Source organism: Pristiophorus japonicus, chromosome 25, assembly GCF_044704955.1.
Source record: "Pristiophorus japonicus isolate sPriJap1 chromosome 25, sPriJap1.hap1, whole genome shotgun sequence".
Classification (NCBI taxonomy): Eukaryota; Metazoa; Chordata; class Chondrichthyes; family Pristiophoridae; genus Pristiophorus; species Pristiophorus japonicus.
The window spans coordinates 7442640-7461991 of record NC_092001.1 but is presented as its reverse complement, the minus strand read 5'-3'; positions in this window follow the sequence as shown (position 1 = coordinate 7461991).

Here is a 19352-nt window from a genome sequence, read left to right as displayed (position 1 = left end):
AAAGGAATTTATACTGCTTTTCTGCATAATAATAAAAAGTGAAAGAATTGCAGCGACAGTTAACATAATCAGAACCCCTCACATATGTAACAGCTATACAATGTTTTCAAAACAGCTGTAACCCACGTTTCATTTTATTCACGTTTATTGCGATGTGATTTCCAGGACTGCGATTTGTGGCAACCCTTTAAGCCACAGGTACAACAATGAGTATCTACTTCCCTGATCTGCATTAACTGACACAGAGCTGGCACTTTTCCAGCAGCTCGGGCACTCCCTGCAGTACACTGAGTCGTGGATTTAAATTTTTAAATTTTTTCAGCCCAACTGAGGTTGCGTTCAGTTCTCTTACCCTGAAACATTATTGGTAAAAACGAGTTGTTTGAAAAGCATAAACTCTCGCCCCATTGCTTGGAATTTAATCTGCATTACTGAGCCTGACTGCCGCAGTGAAACAGGTGAGTTTACCTGTCTCCGTGTGACCTACATGCCTTAAGGATGTCCACTCAGAGAGCTTGATGATTGAAGTGACATGGACTGTACTGTTGAATGGCTCTGAATGTCCGTGCCCAGTATCTCAGGTTAAATATATTATGCTGTGTTGTAACCATCGGTGGGAATATATTCTCACGCTGCTGGGCACACCTGACTGTCACTAATAAGATCACAATGCCTGACAGTCCAAGCGCAGGTTTCCATTGTGTGTGTAATAGGTGTCCAGTCAAGCGATCAGCAGGCCCTGCAAAAACGACTGAAATCAACGCTTCTCAGAGAAAATGCGACAAGATTCAATCATAAATAGGCCCGAAGAATCGTTCTACCTTACGCCAACATGCGGCATTGTTAGTGAGTGTTTCTTGGCAGTTCCTAATTCTACAAATAAGTATGCCACAGTGTGATCGCTTCTTTACTGTCCGTTTGAATATTCAACCCCTTTGTTCTGAGTTGTTTCTTACACAGGCTGGGTGGGTGGGGTGTGCTGTTTAGTGATGTCAGTGCCGAGAGTGTCGTGCTTTTATATTTCATTAATTATTCCTGTGGCCGCCTTATTCAGATTAGAATATTCTTGGAATCACCGACATTCATAAGGCAACCACGTTAATGCTTTCATCCAAACTTTTAACAAACACTTAATCAGGCTGAGCTCTGGGAACATGTATGGATGGTCGGTAACTTCAAAGAATCCGGTCCAGTTAATTGGGTCTGGAACTGTTTCTGGGTGCTGGGTAGGTTTACAGTGCGATAGGTTCAGTAATGGTTACTTGCTCAGTTTCTGTGTCCTGGCTCATTTTACATGCGTTGGTTTATTGATGGTCACTTGGTGTGTATCCACCATTGTATTAGGCCGGGCTGGCTCAGTCATTAGAGCAGCAAACTCTTATTTACAGTCTCGTAGCTTTTAAGTCCCTCATTGGATGGTTGGAGCTCTGTGGTTTCAGGTTGAATTCACAGGGTTTCCCTCAGAATTCCAGGGCAAAGATGACAAGGAGTGTTTGATATAAATGAGAACAGTATCAGGAAATATATACATGATTAGTGACACTCTCCAGCATATCGCTGCCAAAGATTGAGGTTTATTTAATGTCACGGAGAACGTGGGGCCAGTGGACCAAGCCACATTCATGACGTTTCGCTGCCTGGAAATCAGCAGGGAAGTTGTACTGTGCACTATTTTGATCTCCTCACCTAAGGAACGCAAACGCTGTTTTAGTGGGGATACAACGAAATATTCCTAGATATATTTCTGGGCCAAAAGGTTTCTCTTACGAGGAGAGATTGAGTAGAATGGGCCTACATTAACTGCTGTTTTGCTTAATTTTTGTTAATTTCAAAATATACTTCATTCATGTAAAAATTTGTACAATACATTGGTAGACAGATCAGTACATTTGGATTCGGTCAGCAATTCCATGCAATACATTTGGATGCTAACTGCAGTTCCGTTCAATAGATTTGCTTGCTTTGCATTTCGAGGTATATTTCAGTACATGCCAGGATGCATTGCAATACAGTCATCATATTACTTTACTCGTCGCACTATACGGTACACGGAATGGGTGAGGGTACAGTTACATCTCTTTGCAACATACATTACTAAACAGAACTTGCAAAATACATGGCACTGAATAGGTTTTTTCAGATCTGGTGCTCAATGTATACAAAAAGTTTACAATACAGCCCGAGGGGAGTTTTATACTTATTCCAGCCCCTGGGTTTATCGTGACGGAATGGCTTTAAACTGTGGTTCTTCCCGACCACGCCTTTGTGGCGACTGCACCAATTTTTTGTGCGTCCCTCAGCACGTACTCCTGGACCTTGGATTGCGACAGTGTGCAACACGCAGAGGTGGACATATCCTTGTTCCGGAAGACCAGCAAGTTTCGGCAAGTTCAAAGTGCGTCTTTTACTGAGTTGATGGCCCTCCAGCAGCAGATGATATCTGTCTCGGTGTGTGTCCCTGGGAACAGTCCGTAGAGCACAGAGTGCTGTGTTACGGAGCTGCTTGGGATGAACCACGACACCAACCACTGCATCTCCATCCAAACCTGCCTTGCAAAGGGGCAATCCCAAAGGAGATGGATGACAGTCTCATCCGCACCACAGCCAACTCGGGGGTAGAGTGCCACATCAAGTGTTTAGCATCGTGAGAGGCAATCTCAACGAAACGTGTAAAATTTATAGCTGGAATGAACCTTCTAACTCAGCGGATTGTGCTCCCAGCTGAACCTCGGCAGAGTGATGGTGGTTCAGACAACCTTTTTCTCAGTGGTGTAAATCATTCTCTAAACGGCCATTTCTTCTGAGTTGGGAGCCAAAGAAGTTCGTTACTTGTTGATGTCCTACTTGGTGGTGTTATTATCCGTCTTCAAATGCTTCTCCCTGATTGCCTACAACCTGGACTGTCCCATGGAATGTGTTCTCTTTGTCACTTCAGGTTTTCCGCATTGATACCATTCCTCCTATTTTTATTTGTCGCCATGGTTACACAGAGTGAGGCTACCTGACCGCACTTGGTGTTAAAAACGGTTTCCCACAGTGTCATTTATCCTCCTGATCTCTCACTTTCCAGACGGATTGAATGACACTTTTGGACATTGGCCAGGCTTCCCAGAATGTCGTCGTGTATAGTCAGTTCAATCTTTCCTTTTTAGAGTTATTACAATTAACTAACCTCAGCTCCTTAACAGCGTTACTGACATGTCCAACACCTTTCTAGAGAAAGTGGTTTAAAGAATATAAACCTTTACAGGAATTGAGACCAACACTGGGCAGATCCGCTTCAAGCAAGGTCTGAACCTATGGGTGGAAACAAAGGCAGCACCCAACAGTTTACATTCTCCAATCGCTGACCTGCTCTGTCTGTTAAATCGTTGCAATGTTTATTGTGCTGCGCTCCTGATGTTCAAATTGCTTCAGTTTCATGAAATCGAACAGATTGGCAGCAACTATTAAAATCTCTCCTCTCTGAAGTGCAATAGTAATGTAGCATGTTGAGAACAGTTACAAACACACATTACATTGTATTCATATTTGGTACAATATGATTTCCATTACTGCGAATGTTGTTCCCTCTGTCAGCCACAGATACACAGAGGAGAATCGATGTTGCTATTATCTGTGTACGTGACACTAAGCTGGCGCTGTTCTCCCAGACAGGGCTTTTCCACCAGCTCACTTACTCCTATTGGTAAATCAATCTCCATCCTTCATCTCCATGGAGACTGATGTCGGGAGAACTTTCCATTTCTTGAGACATTACTTTTAAAAGTAATTGTTTTTGAAAGAGGAATTTGTTCTCCACTGCGGAGAATCTAAGATCCATTGCTGTGTCTGTTCCCGCAGTTAAACAGCTGAGTTTTCCTGTCTCTGTGTGATCCACATCTTTTAGGGTTCCCACTCGGGACTTTGAAGATTGAAGTGACATGGACTGTACTGTTGAATTGCTCTGAGTGTCCATCCTCAATATTTCCGTTTAAATATATTGTTTTGTTGTAACCACGAATGGCAATAACGCTGCAGTGTGCAAAAGACTGTCACTAATATGGGAATGTAACCTGAGAGTCTCAGTGCAGGTTTCCTTTGTGTGTAAATCAGGCATCCTGTCAAGCGCTCAGCAGCCTCTCCAAGAAGCAGAGAAATCACCAGTTCTCACAGCAAATGCGAGACGATTAGATGGATTTTGCTGCTAAAGATGATTGCTGCGTTTCTGCCTCAACCAGTGAGCTGAGTAAGTTTTCCTGCACACTTTGTACTGTGTAAATATCTATCTGTTTCTCTCCGGGCGATCTGAGGTGTCAGCCCCTTCGTTCCGAGATGAGTCTTAAACAGGCGGCTGTTTAGTGAGGCCAGTGCCGAGAATATAGTGATTTACCTTTTATGACTTATTCCATGTGATCGCGTTGTTCAGGCTGGAATAATTCTGGAATCTACAACATCAATAATTACTGTTTTAGTTCAACTTTTAATGCATTCTGACTCAGGTCAAGGTCTGCCATTATTTTCGGGCGATGGGTTATTTAATGTTTCTGCCTCAGTTCATTGATACAGGAACAGTTTCTGGGTGTTGGGTAAGTTTGCATGTGTTTGGGCAGGTGGTCAGTTTTCAATGTTTGTGTACTGGGTCAGTTTACTTGTGCCGGGTTAGATGAGGCCGGGTTTCTGTGTAATGAGTAAGCTTACAAATGTTGGTTTAGATGATGCTCAATTGGTCAGTTTCCAGGTGATGGGTCTGTTTACTTATGCAGGGTTATTTGCTGCTCACTTGTTAACTTTCCGCTGTTGTTTACGTCTGGCTCGATCAATGGATAGAGCTTGAATCTCTTCATTTCAGCGTCAATGGTTCAAGCCTCCATTGGTCGCTTTGAGCTTTCCAATTTTTGTCAGATTTCACAGGTGGTCCACAGCTCTGAATTTTTCGGTCCTGTTCAAGGTATGTTTGCTATAAGTTAGTTTCAGCAACAGGATCTGAAAATATCTCCCTGATCCTGGACCGCTGCTGGAGATTAAACTATATTTATTTTCACCTGCTGCTGGGAGTCACACTGGCTCAATGCGTCTTGGGTCCCATCTCTCCCTTAACGACCCATCGCATCGGTGCCGAGAAAATGATGGGGAATGTGCGCTGTGTACTGTTTTCGTTTGCTTACTGAAGAAAATGTAAAATCGTCTTCAGAGGTGAAGCTTAACTGGATTAATTACTCAGACAATTGTTCTATCTGATGAGTAGAGTGTGAGTAGAATTGCCCTATATTCTCTGGTTATTGGAAGAATTAAGAAGAAAATCTATTGAGAATTAAAACATTTGTAGAGGGCTTGAACCGTCTAATTCTGATGCGAGCCGCTAGCTGCTGAGCCGGGGCATACCGATGACGATTCAGACAACCTTTCAGTTAGTGGTACAATTCATAACTCAGAATTGGCAATTCAACTGTTTCAAGTGACGTCATTAATTGTTGACCTCCTCCTTGGTATTATGTTTACTGCCTCTTGAAGATCTTCCCCTGTTTGTCTTTCTCCTGGTCTGTCCCATGGAATGTGGTATCTTTCTCCATTCAGAATGGCTGCTCTGATAACATTCCTGCTGACAGAAACATGTGAATTACATCAAGGCAAGTGACTGTCAATTCTATCTTCCCCATGGCTACACATGCTGAAGCTAACAGACAGTGTCTGCTGTTGACAGCGGTGCCCCACAGGCCCGTGAGGCCTCCACATCTGTAGCTTTCCAGACAGCCTGAGTCAAACTTTTGGAATTGGTCAAGCTTCCCAGTCAGCCTTCTTGAACAGTTAGTTTCACAGTTCATTCCTTGAATTAATATTTGTAACCGACCTCAGCATCTGTAGCAGGTCAGTAATACAGCAATTCTTTCGTACCCTTAAAAGCGTCATTGAAACCCGACTAGAGTAAGTGGATTATAGAATATAAACGATTACACACATTGAGGCAAACAATGAGAAGATGTGCTGCGAGCAAGCTTTGAACCTGTGCGGGAAACAAAGGCAGCGCCCACGAGTTTGAATTCTCAAATTGCTCTCACTGCACTGTGTGTTAACTCGCTGCAGTGGCTATTGTGCTGTATGTGTGATGTATAATTTGATGCAAATTCATGAAATCCAAAAGAATCGGAGATATCATTAAAATATTCTAACCCCTCCGAAGTAATATATAACTTATTGAGAACATTTGCAAACACATATTTTTCATGACTGCGATTTTTGCTACCTCTTTATGCCAGAGGTACACAAACGAGGTTCTGTTTCCTTATTCTCTGTGTACCTGGCACTAAGCCGACAAGGTTCTGGCAGAAAGGGATTTTCCTGCAGCTCACTTGCTCATATTTATTAATCATTGTCGATTCTTCAGCTCAATACAGACTGATGCGGGGTTAACTTTTCAGTGCCTGGGACATTACTCATAAATGTCATTTTATTGAGAAGCAGGAATTCCTCCCTCACTGCCGGGAAACTAAAATCATTGCTGAGCCTGTTTCCACAGTTAAACAGGTGAGTTTACCTGTCTCTGTGTGATCTACATGCCTCAGGGTTTGTCCATTCCGGGACTTTGATGTTTGGATGGACTGTTGAATTACTCTGAGTGTCCATCTTCAATATTTCCGTTGAAATATATTTTGTTCGGTTGTAACCATGAGTGGGAATAATGCTGCTGTGTGCAACTGACTGGCATTAATAGGCGAATGTAACCTGAGAGTCTCAGTGCAGGTTTCCTTTGTGTGTACATCAGGCATCCTGTCAAGCGCTCAGCAGCCTCTCCAAGAAGAACAGAAATCACCAGTTCTCACAGAAAATGCGCGAAGCTTCGGTCGTTATTGCTGCTAAAGATAATTAATGGATTATTTCCTCAACCTATGCGGTCAGTAAGTTTTTCTGGACAGTTGCGTGCAGTGTAAATATATATCTGCTGCGCTCCGGGCGATCTGAGATGTCAGTCCATTCGTTCCGAGCTGTTTCTTAAACAGGCGGCTGTTCAGTGAAGTCACTGCCCAGAATATCCTGCTTTTACCGTTTACTATTTATTCCAAGTGATCGTATTATTCAGACTGGCATGTTTTTGGAATCTGCAGCATCGGCTTTTTAATGTTCTAGTTCAACATGTAAAGATCTCTGACACAGTCCGAGGTCTGCCATTATTTCCGAGCTCAGGTTCAGTTCATTGTTTCTGGTCAATGTTAATATTTAAGAAGAAGTTCAGTTCATTGCAACCATAGCGGCCTCTAGATCTTGGGTCAGTTTCCATGCGCTGGGTTAGGTGTTGGTCACTTGTATTGTTTCTGCTACTTTGTTAGTGTTCAAGTGTTGGGTGAGGTGACTGTCACTTGGTCACTTTAAGGACATTTGTTCAGTTTTGTTCCACTTGGTTAGGCATAAGTCATTGGTCAGTTTCTCGAAGTAGGGTCAGATAACGTCTGATTCATTATGTGCAGGTCAAGTGCTCATATTTCTGGAGGTGGGTCTGTTTACACGCATTCGGTTAGTTGCTCACCTGTCAGCTTCGAGGTGCTGGGTAGCTTTACGTGACCTGTGAGAGGTGATGGTTACTTGCTTCGTTCAAGGAAGCTGGTTCAACTTAATGTGTTGGGGTCGGTTGTGATCAACTTATCAGTTTCCTCATACTGGCCCTGCTTACATGTATTGGCATAGCTGATGGTCACTTAGACAAATTCTGAGTGCTGGGTAGTTTTCGTATCCCGGCGTGGTGATGTAAAGTTGGTAGTACCTGGGTGTTGTGTCAATTTGAGTCTGCTTGGTTCGGTAATTTAATACTGACCAGTCCACGGGTACTCATTGAGTTTACATGTATTGCAATGCCTGTGGTTAACATGGTCAGTTTCTGGGCGATGTGTCTGTTGATGCATCTGTAGTTGGAGATGGTCAATTGATCAGTTTATATGTATTGGGACAGGTGATGTGTGTTTGGTTCGGTGATGATCTCTAGGACAGTTTCTGGGTGCTGGTTAATTTGATGTGTGCTGTGATTGATGTTGAACCTTTCGTCAGTTTCTGGTACTGAGTACTGAGTTACTTCATATGTGCAAATTAGGAGGTGGTCAATTGGTTAGTTTCTGGGTGTTTGCTAGTTTACCAGTAATGGATGATGTGCTGCTGACGCGGTCATTTTATACTGTGTGGGTAAGTTTATGTGTGCTTGGTTAAATGATGTTCATGTCTTCATTTCTGCATTCGAGGACAATTTCCATGTGATTCGTTATATAACCACCACTTGGTCAATTTCCAGCTGTTGGATCATATAACTTGTGTTGCTTTAATTGATGATTATTTTCAGGATATTTGGTCAATTTTCCTTCAATGGATGAGTTGATATTAACTTGGGAAGTGTGTTGGTGCAATTAATTTAAACTCGGTTATATGATTGTCAATTGATCAGTTTTAGGGCACTCGGTCAATTTACCTGTGCTGATATAAGTTTTGATCACTTACATAAGGAATTGGAGCCGCATTGGGCCATTTGGCCAGTCGAGCCTGCTCCGCCATTCAACAAGATCATGGCTGATCTGGTCGTGGACTCAGGTCCACTTGCCCGCCCGCTCCCCATAACCATTAATTACCTTATTGTTTAAAAATATATCTATCTATGATTTCAATACATTCAATGAGCTAGCCTCAACTGCTTCCCTGGACAGATAATTCCCCAGATTCACAACCCTCTGGTAGAAGAGATTCCTTCTCAACTTGGTTTTAAATTGGCTCCCCCGTATTTTGAGCCGGTGCCCCCTAGATCTAGTCTCCCTGACCAGTGGAAACAACACTTCTGCCTCTATCTTGTATATCCCTTTCATTATTTTAAATGTTTCTATAAGATCACCCCTCATCCTTCTGAACTGCAGCGAGTAGAGACCAAGTCTACTCAATCTATCATCATTAGGTAAACCCCTCATCTCCGAATCAGCCTAGTGAATCGTCTGTGTACCCTTTCCAAAGCTAGTATATCCTTCAATAAGTAAGGTGATCAAAACTGCACGCAGTACTCCAGGTGCTGCCACACCAAAACCCTGTAAAGTTGCAGTAGGACCTCCCTGCTTTTTTACTCCATCCCTCTCGCAATGAAGGCCAACATTCCATTCGACTTCCTGATTACCTGCTGCACCTGCAAACTAACTTTTTGGGATTCATGCACAAGGACCCCCAGGTCCCTCTTCACCGCAGCATGTTGTAATTTTTCCCCATTCAAATAATATTCCCTTTTACTGCTTTTTTTTCCAAGGTGGATGACCTCACATTTTCCGACATTGTATTCCATCTGCCAAACCTTAGCCCATTCTCTTCACCTATTTAAATCTCTTTGCAGCCTCTCTGTTTCCTCTACACAACACGCTTTCCCACTAATCTATGTGTCGTCTGCAAATTTGGTTGCAATACACTCTGTCCTGTCTTCCAGGTCATCTATGTATATTGTAAACAGTTATGGTCCCAGCACCGATCCCTGTGGCACCCCATTAACTAACGATTTCCAACCCGAAAAGGACCCATTTATCCCGACTCTCTGTTTTCTGTTAGCCAGCCAATTCTCGATCCATGCTAATACTTTTCCTCTGACTCTGCGCACATTTATCATCTGCAGTAACCTTTTGTGTGGCACCTTATCGAATGCCTTTTGGAATTCTAAATACACCATATCCATCGGTACACCTCTATCCACCATTCTCGTTATATCCTCAAAGAATTCCAGTAAATTAGTTAAACATGATTTCCCCTTCATGAATCCATGTTGCATCTGCTTGATTGCACTGTTCATTTCTAGATGTCCCGCTAATTCTTCCTTAATGATAAATTCAAGCATTTTCCCCACTACAGATGTTAAACTAACCGGCCTATAGTTACCTCCCTTTTGTCTGCCCCCTTTTTGAAACAGAGGCGTTACATTAGCTGATTTCCAATCGGCTGGTACTTCCCCAGAGTCCAGCGAATTTTGGTAGATAATTACGAATGCATCCGCTATAACTTCCGCCATCTCTTTTAATACCCTGGGATGCATTTCATCAGTACCAGGGAACTTTTCTACCTTGAGTCCCATTAGCCTGTACAGCACTACCCCCCGAGTGATAGTAATTGTTTCTAGGTCCTCCCTTCCCACATTCCCGTGACCAGCACTTTTTGGCATTGTTTTTGTGTCTTCCACTGTGAAGTCCGAAGCAAAATAATTGTTTAAGGTCTCAACCATTTCCACATTTCCCATTATTAAATCCCCCTTCTCATCTTCTAAGGGACCAACATTTAGTTTAGTCACTTTTTTCCGTTTTCTATATCGGTAAAAGTTATACTATCTGTTTTTATGATTTGCGCAAGTTTACTTTCGTAATCTATCTTTCCTTTCTTTATTGCTTTCTTAATCATTCTTTTCTGTCGTTTAAAATTTTCCCAATCTTCTAGTTTCCCACTAACCTTGACCACCTTATACGCATTGGTTTTTAATTTGATACTCTCCTTTATTTCCTTGGTTTTCCACGGCTGGTTATCCCTTCTCTTACAGCCCTTCTTTTTCACTGGAATATATTTTTGTTGAGCACTATGAAAGAGCTCCTTAACAGTCCTCCACTGTTCCTCAATTGTGCCACCGTTTCGTCTTTGTTCCCAATCTACTTTAGCCAACTCTGCCCTCATCCCACTCTCGTCCCCTTTTTTGAAACATAATACGCTGGTTTGAGACATTACTTCCTCACCCTCAATCTGTATTACAAATTCAACCATACTGTGATCACTCATTCCGAGAGGATCTTTTAATCGGCATTCGTTTATTATTCCTGTCTCATTACACAGGACCAGATCTAAGATAGCTTGCTCCCTTGTCGGTTCCGCAACATACTGTTCTCAGAAACAATCCCGTATGCATTCTTTGAATTCCTCCTCAAGGCTACCCCGTGCGATTTGTTTTGACCAATCGATATGTAGGTTAAAATCTTCCATGATTACTGCCGTTCCTTTTTCACATGCCTCCATTATTTCCTTGATTCCCTTGATTATTGTCCGCCCCACCGAGAAGTTATTATTTGGGGGCCTATAAACTACGCCCACAAGTGACTTTTTCCCCTTACTATCTCTAATCTCCACCCATAATTATTCAACATTTTGTTCATTAACGCTAATATCATCTCTCACAACTGCCCTGATATAATCCTTTATTAACAGAGCTACCCCACCTCCTTTCCCTTCTTATCTACCTTCTACGGTAGATAATTCCAATTATTCACAAACCTTTGACTGAAGACATTTCTCCTCACCACCGTATTAAATGGCCGACCCTTAATCTGAGAAGTGACCTCCTGTTTTAGGTTCCCCAAACAGGAGGAACATTTACTCAGCATTAACCCTGTAAACCCACGTTTTTATGTTGTATATTTTTCTATGCTTCAATAAGATCACATCTCATTCTTCTAAACTCGAGGGAAGATAGGAATAGTCTACTCAATATCAACACATAGGGCAATTCGCTCATCCCATGTACCAGTCAAGCGAACCTTCCTTGCACTCCCTCTATGGCAAGTATATCTTTCCTTAGTAAGGAGTAATCTGAAAACGTCCCATTTATTCCTACTCTCAGTTTTCTGTCCATAAAACAACCCTCAATCCATGCAAATATATACCCCAATCTCATGAGTCCTAATTTTGTGTAATAACGTCTTGTGTCGCACCTATCGCATGCTTCTTTGGAAATCCAAATAAACCACCCCACTGAGACCCCCTTGTGCATCCTACTCTATACATTTTCAAAAAAAGTTAACAGATTTGTCAAACACGATTTCCCTTTCAAAATTCCGTGTAGACTATGCCTAACCATATTAAGACTTTTAAAATCCATTCAACCATGTCTCTGATAATGGATTATGTCATTTTCCCTACTATTGATGTCATGCTAACTGGACTATAGTTCCCAGTTTTTTTCTCTTCCTTCTTTCTTAAATAAGCCGTTATTTCCTTCTACATTACAATCCTGAGGAACTATTTCAGAGTCTATGGAATTATATACGGTTAATATCAGTGAACCCATTATGACTGCAGCTACGTGCTTTCAAACCCGAGGACGTACGTCGCTTGTTCCAGTGGATTTGCTGCCACTTACTCCCATTAATTTTACCTGTACTATGTATTTATTAAACTAATTTCTTTCAGGTCCACATTCTTACTTATCGCTTGGTTCCCACGTATTTCTGGAATTTTAACGTAGGTTAAGAACATAAGAAAGATAGAAACATAGAAACAGAGAAAATATGTGCAGGAGTAGGCCATTCGGCCCTTCGAGCCTGCACCGCCATTCAATGAGTTCATGGCTGAACATGCAACTTCAGTACCTCATTCCTTCTTTCTCGCCTTGTTCCTTGATCCGCCTAGCAGTAAGGACTACATCTAACTCGATTTTGAATATATTTTGTGAATTGACCTCAACAACTTTCTGTGGTAGAGAATTCCACAGGTTCACCACTCTCTGGGTGAACAAGTTTCTCCTCATCTAGATGCTAACTGTCTTATCCTAAGACTGTAACCCCTGATTACGGACTTCCTCAACATTGGGAACATTTTTCCTGCATCTAACCTGTCTAAACCCTTCAGAATTTTAAACGTTTCTATGAGATCCCCTCTCATTCTTCTGAACTCCAGTGAATACAAGCCAAGTTGATCCAGTCTTTCTTGATATGTCAGTCCTGCCATCCCGGGAATCAGTCTGGTGAACCTTCGCTGCACTCCCTCAATAGCAAGAATGTTCTTCCTCAAGTTTGGAGACCAAAACTGTACACAATACTCCAGGTGTGGCCTCACCAAAGCTCTGTACAACTGTCTGCCCTTGTGCTCAAAACTCCTCGCTATGAAGGCCAACATGCCATTTGCCTTCTCAACCGCCTGCTGTACCTGCATGCCAACCTTCAATGACTGATGTACCATGACACCCAGGTCTCGTTGCGCCTCCCCTTTTCCAATCTGTCGCCATTCAGATAATACTCTGTCTCTCTGTTTTTACATCCAAACTGGATAATCTCACATTTATCCACATTATACTTCATCTGCCATACATTTTCCCACTCACCTAACCTATCCAAGTCATTCTGCAGCCTCATAGCATCCTCCTCGCTGATCACACTGCCACCCAATTTATTGTCATCAGCAAATTTGGAGATACTACATTTAATCCCCTTGTCTAAATCATTAATGTACAATGTAAAAAGCTGGGGCCACAGAACAGAACCTTGTGGTACCCCACTAGTCACTGCCTGCCATTCCGAAATGTACCCATTTACTCCTACACTTTGCTTCCAGTCTGACAACCAGTTCTCAATCCATGTCAGCACACTATCCCCAATCCCATGTGCTTTAAGTTTGCACATTATGCTCTTGTGTGGGACCTTGTCGAAAGCCTTCTGAATGTCCAAATACAGCACATCAACTGGTTCTCCCTTGTACACGCTACTGGAAACATCCTCAAAAAATTACAGAAGATTTGTCAAGCACGATTTCCCTTTCAGAAATCAATGCTGACTTGGATCTATCATGTCACCTCTTTCCAAATGCGCTGCTATGATATCCTTAATAATTGATTCCATCATTTTACCCACTACCGATGCCAAGCTGAAGGTCTATAATTCCCTGTTTTCTCTCTCCCTCCTTTTTTAAAAAGTGGGGTAACATTCGCTACATTCCACTCCATAGGAACTGATACAGAGTCAATGGAATGTTGGAAAATGCCTGTCAATGCATCGGCTATTTCCAAGGACACCTCCTTAAGTACTCTGGGATGCAGACCATCAGGCTCTGGGGATTTATCGGCCTTCAATCCCACCAATTTCCCCAACACAATTTCCCGACTAATAAGGACTTCCCTCAGTTCCTCCTCCTTACTGGACCCTCTGACCCCTTTTATATCCGGAACGTTGTTTGTGTCCTTCTTAGTGAATACCAAACCAAAGTACTTGTTCAATTGATCTGCCATTTCTTTGTTCCCAGTTATGACTTCCCCTGATTCTGAATGCAGGGGACCTACGTTGGTGTTTACTAACCTTTTTAACTTTAAATATCTATAGAATCTTTTGCAGTCCATTTTAATGTTCCCTGCAAGCTTCTTCTCGTACTCTATTTTCCCTGCTCTAATCAAACCCTTTGACATGCTCTGCTGAGTTGTAAATTTCTCCCAGTCCCCGGGTTCGCTCTATTTCTGGCCAATTTGTATGCCACCTCCTTGGCTTTAATACTATCCCTGATTTCCCTTGATAGCCACGGTTGAGCCACTTCCCTTTTTTATTTTTACGCCACACAGGGATGTACAATTTTTGTAATTCTTCCATGCGGTCTCTAAATGTCTGCCATTGCCCATCCACTGTCAACCCCTTAAGTATCATTCGCCAATCTATCCTAGCCAATTGACGCCTCATACCTTCAAAGTTACTCTTCTTTAAGTTCTGGACCCTGGTCTTTGAATTAACTGTTTCCATCTCCATTCTAATGTAGAATTCCACCATATTATGGTCACTCTTCCCCAAGGGGCCTCGCACAACGAGATTGCTAATTGATCCTCTCTCAACACCCAGTCTAAGATGGCCTCCCCTCTAGCTGGTTCCTGGACATCTTGGTCTCGAAAACCATCCCTTATGCACTCCAGGAAATCTTCCTCCACCATATTGTTTCCAGTTTGCTTTGCCCATTCTAAATGCATATTAAAGTCACCCATAAGAACATAAGGAATCGGAGTAAGATACTCCCTCTAGCCCATCGACCTTGCTCAGAAATTCAATAAGATCATTGCTGATCATCGACCTCAGCTCCACTTCCCCACCAGACTTCCATATCCCTCGATTCACCAAGACTCCAAAAATATATCTATCTCAACTTGACTATAAGCAGAGATTCAGCATCCACAAACCTCTGGGGCAGATAATTCAAAAGATTTCCCACACTCTGTGTGAGGAATTCCTCCTCGTCACTATTTAAATGGCCTTCCCCTTATCCTGAGACTGTGTTCCCTCATGATATAAACTCCAGCTAGGGGAAACAACCTCTCAGCATCTACGACGTTGAGCCCCATCAGAATATTGTACGTTTCAATGTGGTGACCACCTATTCTTCTAAACTGCAGCGAGTATAGGCCCATTCTGCAGAATCTCTCAGCAGAAGACAGCTTCTCATCTCAGGAAATAATCGAGTGTATCTCTGTTGTACCATCTCTAAGGCAAATCTATACTTACTTAGAAAAGGAGACCAAAACTGTGCACAGTCGTCCATGTGTCGTCTCAGCAATGCCCTGCATAATTGTAGCAACACTTCCATACACTTGTACTCCAATCCCCTTGCAATAAAGCACACAATTGCATTCGCCATCCTTAATACTTGCTGCAGCTCTATGCTGGCTTTTTGTGTTTCTTTCACAAGGACACACAAATTCCTCTGAAGACCAACATTGAAACGTGTCTCATCATTTAAAAAATATTCAGTTTTTCTCGGCTTTCTACCAAAATGAATAACCTCCCATTTCTCTACATCATGCTCCATCTGCAAGCATACTGCCCCTCACTAATTCTATCTGTATCCCTTTGCAGACACTTTGTGTTCCCATCACCGCTTACTCTCTCACCTAGCTTTGTATCATGAGCAAGCTTGGATACATTGCACTCAGTCCCTTCATCTAGGTCATTAATATAGATTGTAAATAGCTGAGGGCCCAGCATTGATCCTTGCTGCACCCCACCAGTTACAGCCTACCAATCTGGAACACACCCGATTATCCCAATTCCCTGTGTTTTGTCCGTTAACCAATCCTCTATCCATGCTAATACATTACCTCCATTCCCTTGATTACTTATCTTGCGCAATAAACTTTAACGTGGCACTTTCTCGAATGTCTTTTGGAATTTCAAATATATGACATCCTCTTGTTGCCCTTCATCCACAATTCTAGTTACATCCTCAAAAAACTCTGCTAATTTGTCAACACGATTTTCCTTACATAAAACCACGTTGACGCTGCCTAACCTTGTTTTGATTATCTCAGTGGCCTGTTACCACGTCCTTATGATTGGATTCCAGCCTATTCCCGATGAGTGATGTCAGTCTAAATGGCCTGTAGTTGCCTGTGTTCTCTCTCCCTCCTTTCGTTAATAGCGATGTTAAATTTGCGATATTACAATCCACTAGGACCGGTTTAGATTCTAGGGAATTTAGAAAGATTAAAACCAAATCATCCATTAATTCTGCAGCCACCTCTCGGCTTTTAGCCCCAACAGTTTCTCCAGATATGTTTCCTCAACTTATATTAATTACACTGAGTTCCTCGCCTTTTGTTTCCCACCAATGTCATTATGCTTTTTGAGTCTTTTACTCTGAAGACATGTACAGAATATTTTTTTACATTTTCTGCCATTTGCTTACTCCTCATAATCATTTCTGCTCCCTCAGTCTCTAAGGGACCAATGCTTATATTAACTACTCTCTTCATTTTTAAGGAATTGTATAAGCTCACACAATATGTTTTTCAGTTTCCAGTTAGTTTTCTCCCATAGTCTATTGTTTCCCTTTTTATCAATAGTTTGGTAACCTTTTGTTGTTTTCTGAAATTCTCCCAATCCTCATGCTTACTACTATTTATCGCAACATTATTCGCCTCTTCTCTCAATCAAAAGTTATCCTTAACTTCTTTAGTTAGCCACGGATGGATCACTTCCACTATGGAGTTTATGCTTCTCAATTGAATGTATGACTGTTGAGAATTATGAAATATTTATTTAAGCGCTGGCCACTGCTTATCTATTGCCATAGCTTTTAATTTATGTTTCCAATCAACTTTAGCCAACACGATATTCATCCATATTCTTATTTAAGTTTTAAGAATCTAGTGTTGGACTTGGGCAAATCACTCTCCAACGTGAAGCGAAATTCTATCGCATTGTGTACACACTGCCTGAGAGGATCCTTCACTATGAGATTGTTAATGAACATTGTCTCATTGCCGAATACAATATCCGAAATAGCCTGTTTTCTGGTTGGTTGAAATATGTAATGTTCTCTAAAACTGACCAGAATGAAGTCCCTGAACTCGTTCTCCAGACTACAGTAACAAATTTGATTTGTACAGTCTATATGCAGATTAACGTCCCCCACCATTGTTGCATTCTTTACAAGTTCCTACTCTATCTTGATTAATATTCTGTCCAACGGTATAGCTACTTTTAGGGGGCATATATTCCTCCCACCAGTGTTTTCTGTCCCTTGTTATTCCGTAACTCCACCCATTCTAATTCTACGTCCTGATGTTCCGATTCAAGATCCTTTCTCACTTCTGTCCTTATTTAATTCTTTATTATCAGGGATACCCCCCATCCTTTAGCATTCTGCCTGTCTTTTCGAACCTTAAGTAACCTGGAACATGTAGTTTCCAACCTTGGACAACTTGCAACCACGTCCCTTTAATGGCCTTTGGATCAAACTCATTCATCTATATTTGAGCCACTAGTTCAATCAACTTATTATGAAAGCGCCGCGCATTCAGATAAAAATGTATTTTACCGTTATTCCCTGCTTTGAAATTATTCTCTGCTGCACTGCTACCATTAAAATCTTTGTCTCTTACTTTCATACTCTGCCTATTTTTACCCAAATAGCTAGGTCACTACCCATATATCACTGAATTCACTCACACTATAACTACCTATCCAGGTACATGACTGACCTCATTCATACTGGCATTACCCATCCAGATACATCACTGATCTCACTCATACTGTCGCTACCCATCCAGATACATCACTGACTTCACGCATACTCTCACTGCATTTCCAGGTACATCACTGACCGCATTCATACTGTCACTTCCCATCCAGATACATCACTGACCTCACTCATACTGTCACTATGCATCAAGATACATCACTGACCTCACTCATATTGTCACAACCCACCCAGGTACATAACTGACCCCACTCCTACTCTCACTAACCATCCAGTTACATCACTGACCTCATTCATACTGTCAGTACCCATCCAGATACATCGCTGACCTCACTCATACTGTCACTACCATCCAGATACATCGCTGACCTCACTCATACTGCCACTACCATCCAGATACATCGCTGACCTCACTCATACTGTCACTACCCATCCAGATACATCACTAACCTCACTCATACTGTCACTACCCATCCAGTTACATCACTGACCTCACTCATACTGTCACTACCCATCCAGATACATCACTGACCTCACTCATACTGTCACTACCCATCCAGATACATCACTGCCCTCACTCATACTGTCACTACCCATCCAGATACATCACTGACCTCACTCATACTGTCAATACCCATCCAGATACATCACTGACCTCACTCATACTGTCACGACCCATCCAGATACATCACTGACCTCACTCCTACTTTCACTACCCATAAAGATACATCACTGACCTCACTCCTACTTTCACTACCCATCCAGATACATCACTGATCTCACTCATATTGTCACTATCCATCCAGATACATCACTGACCTCACTCATACTCTCACTACCCATCCAGATACATCACTGACCTCACTCATACTGTCACTACCAATCCAGATACATCACTGACCTCACCCATACTGTCACTACCCATCCAGATACACCACTGACCTCACTCATACTGTCACGACCCATCCAGATACATCACTGACCTAACTCCTACTTTCACTACCCATCCAGGTACATCACTGATCTCACTCATACTCTCACATCTCATCCAGATACATCACTGACCTCACTCATATTGTCACTTCCCATCCAAATACAGCACTGACCTCACTCATGCTGTCACTACCTATCCAGGTACATCACTGACCTCACTCATACTGTCACTACCATCCAGATACATCACTGACCTCACTCATACTGTCACTACCAATCCACATACATCACTGACCTCACTCATACTTTCGCTACGCATCCAGGTACAACACTGACCTCACTCATACTCTCACTGTGCATCCAGATATATCACTGATCTCACTAATACTTTCACTACCTATCCAGAAACATCACTGACCTCACTCATACTGTAACTACCCATCCAGTTACAACACTGAGCGAACTGATACTTTCACTACCTATCCAGAAACATCATTTATCTCTCTCATACTGTAACTACCCATCCAGATACATCACTGACCACACTCATACTGTCACTACCCATCCAGATACATCACTGGCCTCACTCATACTGTCACTGCACATTCAAATACATCACTGACCTCACTCATACTGTCACTACCCATCCAGTTACATCACTGAGCGAACTGATACTGTCACTGCACATCCAGATACATCACTGACCTCACTCATACTGCCACTGTTGGGACCTCCCCAGC